Source organism: Gekko japonicus, unplaced genomic scaffold, assembly GCF_001447785.1.
Source record: "Gekko japonicus isolate JY-2015 unplaced genomic scaffold, Gekko_japonicus_V1.1 scaffold2558, whole genome shotgun sequence".
Lineage (NCBI taxonomy): Eukaryota > Metazoa > Chordata > Lepidosauria > Squamata > Gekkonidae > Gekko > Gekko japonicus.
Genome location: NW_015166498.1, coordinates 90,728 through 98,048, shown reverse-complemented (window position 1 = coordinate 98,048; position 7,321 = coordinate 90,728). Strand labels below are relative to the sequence as shown.

Sequence of the window (7,321 nt, the reverse complement as noted above, 5' to 3'; positions counted from 1 at the left end):
TCGTGCCCACAGAGCAACCGGTATGGCGAAATAGCCATACGGCTGTATAGCTGAGTGGAGTAGAAACAGATAATGATGGTGGCGTAATTATTCTCGTGTCTTTGATAATGCAGGAAGAGGCGTTGCCCTTTGGTGGCAAACTGGGCGTTGCCCGTGGCAACTGATCAGGTCATCATAGCCTAATAAAAAAAGCCTTCATTGGCCTCCAGCAATCGGACACACCATATAAAAAGCGGCTCCTCCAGGCATCTCCCAACCACTCATCTTCCTTTCTGCTTCACATAGGACAAGGTAAGTCCATTTGGGTCCCAGGGTGGCATCTACATCTGCTAGGTTTTGGTGACACGAGGCGGCAGAGATGTCTCTTCTTTGGTGTAGTGGTTAAGAGCGCGGACTCTAATCTGGGAGAACCAGGTTTGATTCCCCACTCCTCCACTTGCACCTGGCCGGATGACCTTGGGCAAGTCATAGCTCTGATAAGAGCTGTCCTTGAAAAAGAGCAGTTTCTGTCAGAGCTCTCTCAGCCCCACCGACCTAACAGGGTGTCTGTTGTGGGGAGGGGAAGGGAAAGGAGTTTGTAAGCTGCTCTGAGACTCCTTTGGGTAGTGAAGGGTGGGGTATAAATCCAATTTCTTCTTCTTCTTCTTCTTCTTCTTCTCCTCCTCCTCCTCCTCCTCCTCCTCCTTCTTCTTCTTCTTCTTCTTCTTCTTTTTCTTCTTCTTCTTCTTCTTCTTCTTCCCTGCTCTCTGCTTTTGCATGTGCACTCCAGTGCATGACTTCTGATCCTCGAACATGAAAATGTGAAAACATGACTCGGATCTCTGAGTTAATATTTTCCCATTCCTGGACGGGGTGAGCAGATCTTCCCTCTCACGTTTCTAAATTGTCCCAGACTTTTGCCATGGAGTGCATTCGGCATTGTGGTTTAATTAAGCAAATTTCTATAACTGGTTCTGGAATTAGAGCCATGTGCTCTGAAAGCAGTTTTCGACCCCTCAAGTTGAATCGTATTTAATATGCATGTAGCTTGGTGTAAGGGTCAAGAGTGGAGGACACTAATCTGGTGAGCTGGGTATGATTCTCCATTCCCCCACATGAAGCAAACTGGATGACCGTGGGACAGTCACAGCTCTCTCAGAGCTCTCTCAGCCCCACCCACCTCACAGAGTGTCTGTTGTGGTCAGAGGAAGGGAAGGAGATTGTAAGCCACTCTGAGACTCCTTTGGGGAGGGAAGAGTGGGGCTTAAAAAGCAACTCTTCTTCTTCTCCTTCTTCTGTTTGGTGTGAGAGCCAGTTTGGTGTAGCGGTTAAGTATTTTATGCCAATAAAGGTATTGTATTTGTATTTGTCGTGGTTAAGTGCGTGGACTCTAATCTGGGAGAAACCCGGTTTGATTCCTCACTTCTCCGCTTGCGCCTGCTGGATGACCTTGGGCAATCCATAGTTCTAGCCGAGCTGTTCTCTCAAGGAGAGTTCTTGAAAGAGCTCTCTCAGCCCCACCTCCCTCACAGGGTGTCTGTCGTGGGGAGGGGGAGGGAAAGGAGTTTGTAAGCCGCTCTGAGACTCCGAGTGAAGGGTGGGATATAAACCCAATCTCCTCTTCCTCCTTCTCTTCTCCGTCTTCATCTTTATCTTCTTCTTCTTCCTATATGACATCCTGACCTGGATAGGCCAGGTTAGCTAGATCTCATCAGATCTTGGACACTAAGGTAGGGCCTGGGGGTCCTCTAGCATTACAGCTCCTCTCCAGACTAGAGAGATCAGATCCGCTGGAGAAAAGGGATGCTTTGGAGGGGGCATCGTACCCCACTGAGGTCCCTGTCCTCATAGAATCATAGAGTTGGGAGGGACCTCCAGGGTCATCTAGTCCAACCCTCTGCACAATGCAGGAAATTCACAAATAAGTCCCCCTCCACACCGGCAGTGACCGCTGTTCCATGCCCAGAAGATGACCCCCCCAAAAAAAACCCCCTCCAGGATTGCTTCCTAACCCTCCTCAGGTTCCATTGCCAAATCTCCAGGAGTTTCCCAACCAGGAGATGGCAACCCTACCCCCCACCAGTGGTCGGGGGGACCTGTTGACCCGAAGACTTTCAAAAGTGTTCCAGTTTTCTAATGCCTTTCTTTTGGCATTGCTTGACCGGGGCTCCGATCACACCACCAAGGAAATGCGGGCGGGAAGCCAGGCTGTTTGCCCCGGGGCGAACTGACATGCGTTTGCGCGATCAGACTTCTGCCCGCCTGCCCCACAATTCCGGATACTACTAACCTTTCCCTGATGGCTTTTTGCAATGCTCCTGTGGCGCAACAAGACTCCCCGCCAACGACTCCGGGACGCTGGACAGATGTGTCTGTCTGATCGCATCCCTTTAATCCGTGGGGGAATCGTATGTCTGCCGCCGCTTCAGGTACATAAGATCGCAGCCCTTGAGTCAGAACCTTCAGCCATCTCAGTAATATGTCCATTCTGACTGGCACTGGCTTCCCATGATTTCAGAAAGAGAAAGCTCTTCCTCAGCTTTGCTAGGAGCAGGGATCATTTCCTGCAGGAGCGCACAGGAGCGGAGCTCTGGCAGTAAAGAGCCCAGGGGGCGGGCACATGCAACAAGCCCCACCCCCTGCTCCCAACAGCCCTCAGTCAGAGCAAGAAGCAGCCAGGTAAGTTGCAGAGCGCGCCCTCCCCGAAACAGTCCAATGGCACTTTTAAAATGAAGTTTTATTTAGGTACAAGCTCTCCCTCCTCTGCGAGGACAGATCTGCCCGCCCCCCCCCCCGAATAGCTAGCAATCCACAAGAGTCCAGTGGAGCCTGAGCGGTGGGTGTTGCCTTCTGACACACTTCCAGTGAGGTCAGGGGGTGTGGCATATGCAAATGAGTTATGCTAATGAGCTCCTGCACCTCTTTTTCTATGAAATGACCCCTGGCTAGGAGAGTCTCTTTTTAATGGGATATGCCCGTCATATGTTTGGAAAGGGACGGAGGCAGGCATGCTTGGCATGAGGCCGAGCAGTCTGAAGGCCTTGACCACAGTTCCTGAACATTCATGACTCATGCTTCATTCTCTGTCTCACTGGAAGGGATGTGACCTCTGTCAGCATCCTTTCAGGCCTGGGTTTCAGGTTTGGGCGGGGCAGGAGTGCTTCCAGGTCTCAGGATCTGATTTCAGGTGTCAGCCTTCTTCCCGATGTTATGTGTGCTTTTGAAATTCTCCTGCCCTCTGTTTCTATCCCTCCACGAATCCCAATTTTTTCTCACCTTCTCCCTTGTGCAACAGAAGTGAGTGCGTCTCCATTTTCGCACTGTTTTCTTTTTCTTGTCCTGATTTCCCCCCCCCCCTGTAAAATTGATGTGTTTTGTAATTTTATTTGTGCAGCGATAGAGCGTCACTGCACACTGGTTGCCCAAATTAAAGGTAAAGGTAAAGGTTCCCTTGCTCGAAAGCCAGTCGAATCCGACTCTAGGGCTGCGGTGCTCATCTCCGTTTCAAAACCAAAGAGCCAGCGCTGTCCGAAGACGTTTCCGTGGTCATGTGGCCGGCATGACTAAACACCAAGGCGCACGGAACGCTGTTACCTTCCCACTGAAGTGGTACCTATTTATCTACTTACAATTTCTTGCTTTCAAACTGCTAGGTTGGCAGGAGCTGGAACTAGAGACGGGAACTCACTCCATCATGCGGCACCCGGGTCTCAAACTGCTGAACTACCAACCTTCCACAGCCTGCAGTTCAGCGTCTTAACCAATTAACTACTTAACCACTTAACATTTAAATATTTTTTTAAAAAAAACATACACATTGCATATGGAAACCAGCGAAGAGCAGAGAAACAAATCAAAATGGGTAGCTGTATTAGTCTGTCTGTAGCAATAGAAAAGAATGAGAGTCCCGTAGCACTTTAAAGACTAACAAAATATGTGGCAGAGGAAGAGCTTTCGTGAGCCACTGCTCACTTCTCCAGATATCTGAAGAGCAAGAGTCCAGTAGCACCTTAAAGACTAACAAAATATGTGGCAAGAGCAATGCTCCCCCTAAGCTGTGGGGCCTTGTGAGCAAAAATTCTACTTTGTGAGCCACTGGCATTAAAGTTGTGAGCGAGCCATTTGGCTACTGCATAAATTAGTCTGCTGTGGCGCCATCCTTCCTTTTTTTATCATAAACTTTTTATTAACATTTTAGCAATATGGTACATCATAAAATAACATTAACTTCCAAAATTTTCAAAGTACTTTAAATACAAAGCAATAGAACCATAATATCATCACAAATAGAATTAACTTGAGAAGTATTTTCTAGAAAAAGTATTTGTTTCAGCATTCTGCGTTATTATAAACTAATTGATAAACAACCAGTGGTATATATATTTGTTAATTTCAGGGTTGTAATGTCTAGATGTAAAGTAATTTGAGATAAATTTGTGTGTGTGGTTGGATGTCTTGTTCTGTTATCATTTCAAAGAAGGGTAGCCATTTTGAAGAGAAAGAGGTTTTTTGAGGAAAGTGTTCAACGCTTCTGACATGGTCTGTAATTTTTTCGAGGATATAGAGGTCCCAAACTTTCAAGTACCACTGCTCAATTGTAGGTAGAAGATGAGATTTCCACCTGGCGGCTATGCAGGAGCGTGCTGCAACTATTAAGCTGAATATGAGATCTTTACTGATTGGCGGAATTTGAGAATTTTTCCAGATGGAGAGGAAGAGAATCTCTGGCTTCATGGGTACTTCATAGCCTGTAATAATTTTAATCTGATTAAGGACTTCTTGCCAGAAAGAGTTTATAATTGGGCACTCCCACCAACAATGGGCGTACGTTCCAATGCTTCCACATTTCCTCCAACACATAGGTGATGAGCTGCGCCATCCTTCCTGAGCTAAGACAAAAATGTGTGAGCCAGAGGCTAAACAACTGTGAGCTAGCTCACACTCACTCAGTTTAGAGGGACCACTGGGCAGGAGATGAGCTTTTGTGAGTCACTGCTCGCTTCTTCAGATATCTGAAGAGATTGGATATATACCCCGCCCTTCACTACCCAAAGATGTCTCAGAGCAGCTTACAAACGTCCGTTCCCCTCCCCACAACAGACACTCTGTGAGGTAGGTGGGGCTGAGAGAGCTCTTGACAGAAACTGCTCTTTTTCAAGGACAGCTCTTATCAGAACTACGGCTTGCCCAAGGTCATCCAGCCAGGTGCAACTGGAGGAGTGGGGAATCAAACCTGGTTCTCCCAGATTAGAGTCCACGCACTTAACCACTACACCAAACTGGCTCTCAAGAGTCTTTAGACTAACAAAATATGTGGCAGGGGATGAGCTTTCCTGAGTCACTGCTCACAAATTCTAGTAAGGAAAATGTAAAGTTCTCTTTGTTAATTACTCTGACAACCCCCTCGCAATTATGCGAGATCCAAAAAATGGTGAGAAGCCAGTGTTCCCTCTAAGCTGAGTTAGTGTGAGCTAGCTCACAGTTTTTTTAGCCTCCAGCTCACACTTTTTTGTCTTAGCTCAGGAAGGATGGCTTCAGAGCAGACTAATTTATGCAGTCGTGAAATGGCTCACTCACAGCTTTAATGCCAGCAGCTCCCAAAGTAGAATTTTTGTTCACAAAACTCCACAGCTTAGAGGGAACAAGAACCCATCCCCCAACTGTGGCTCAAGGGAGAAGCAAAATCAAAACAGAGTGTTATGGTCAAAGCAGCAGGGAGGGGAGATTCAAAACTACCTCTGGATAATTTGCACCCAAGGTAATTATACAACTGGGAGCATGGGCACATGCTTTCTCACAGCCATACTTCTGAGCACCTGTGTAGGAACAATACCATGCTTGAAATGGCCCTAAAGCCAGCGTGTGTCGCGATCGTTCAGCTCCCTTTCGGGAACTGCAGATCGTGCTGACTCCATGTTGTTTCAGATCCACCTCTAACCTCCAAAGATGTCTTCTACCCGTGGTGGAGCAGCATGGAACCAGTGCTACGCCAGCTGCCCGGCATCAACAGTGACCATCCAGCCACCACCCTTCGTCCTGACTATCCCAGGGCCTGCTCTCTATTGCCCTGACCAGCCATTCCAGATTGAGCAACACAACCCATGTGCCAACGTCCTCCATGGTTCTAGCGGAGGCAGCAACAGATCTCTGTATGCTAGCAACACCAACTTCTACACTCAGGCCCTGCCAAGCAGCAACTACAGCTACTGCTCCAACCGATCATGTTATTAGACCAAGACAAAACAGCGACCGCATGGGAGGGGACAGGCGCAAGATGCCAACAGCGCCACGGAAGAAGTTGCCACTTCTGTTGAGAATGTCGAATGTCCACCATCACATCTGGAGCCAACCTGTTGAGTCCTTGAAAGACAATGCATGTCTGCTTCTGCTTATGTTTTTCACATGTGTGGGTGGCTCTTTTCTATTGATCAGTATTACATCTCTCTTACCTATTTCCCTCATTGAAAAGCCTTGTACACTGCTTTTGTGGTGTACGTGGTGACTCTCGGGGAAGAACGCACATCTGGACCCAAATCCAGAGGTTCAGAATGACATGTGCATATGCTATCCCTACTATGGGGAGATGCATGTGCTGTTTGTCATTACCGAACGTGGCTTTGGGGCTGGGCGCTGGATCTTCCAGTCTAGATGCATACAAGAAGCCACTGGTAGAGGTGCATGGTCCCTTCTTTGCCACTGGCCATTTCTCCCTGGTTACCAGCACATCGAAACTGCACTGTCTTTCATGATGTTCCACTTGGTTTATGTCATTCCCTCCGTGTGTTCATTGGAAAGAAGGTCCTCTAGAACATGACACCTACTATTCTATGAGCTCTGTGCACTCTCAGCTGGGCTCATCATTCATGCCCATTTGCTTTCACATTAAAACTCAAGTTGCATCCCATATCTTTGTCTTGGAGTCCTTATTTATTTCTACATCTCTTTAGTCAGCCTGCCTCATCTCATCGACAACATCATGGGGAGGGGTGGTGTCTTAGTGGTAGAATATCTGCTTGGCATGCAGAAGGTCACAGGTTCAATCTCCTGTATTTCCAGTTTGGGGGGGGGGGTTTTGGGTTGTAGATGAGGTGAAAGATCTTGTACAGGATTAGCCCACCCAGGCCAGTCCAGGGATGAGAGGGAATCCTGTACATTAAACAACAAACCATGAGATGGTCTATATCCTCTCTGGTTTTCAGAACAATATGCCACCAGAATCTCTTTTCAATAGTCCCTGCTTTTCCTAAGGGAGAGATTCCAGCCCTTAGTTAGCATATGGGATTTAACTCAGTAGCAACTCTATCCAGAGATGCACGCTTTTTTACCCTCCCATGGTAGCGTA

General features: G+C 47.6%; 1 long non-coding RNA gene across 1 annotated transcript; it reads left to right on the top strand.

Annotated features, from left to right (window-relative positions):
- Positions 1–212: 212 nt before the first annotated feature.
- On the top strand, positions 213–6,883 carry LOC107111273. The gene is made up of 2 exons (XR_001482551.1): positions 213–291; positions 5,905–6,883. It is a non-coding gene; the product is annotated as an uncharacterized LOC107111273 (long non-coding RNA).
- Positions 6,884–7,321: the final 438 nt, after the last annotated feature.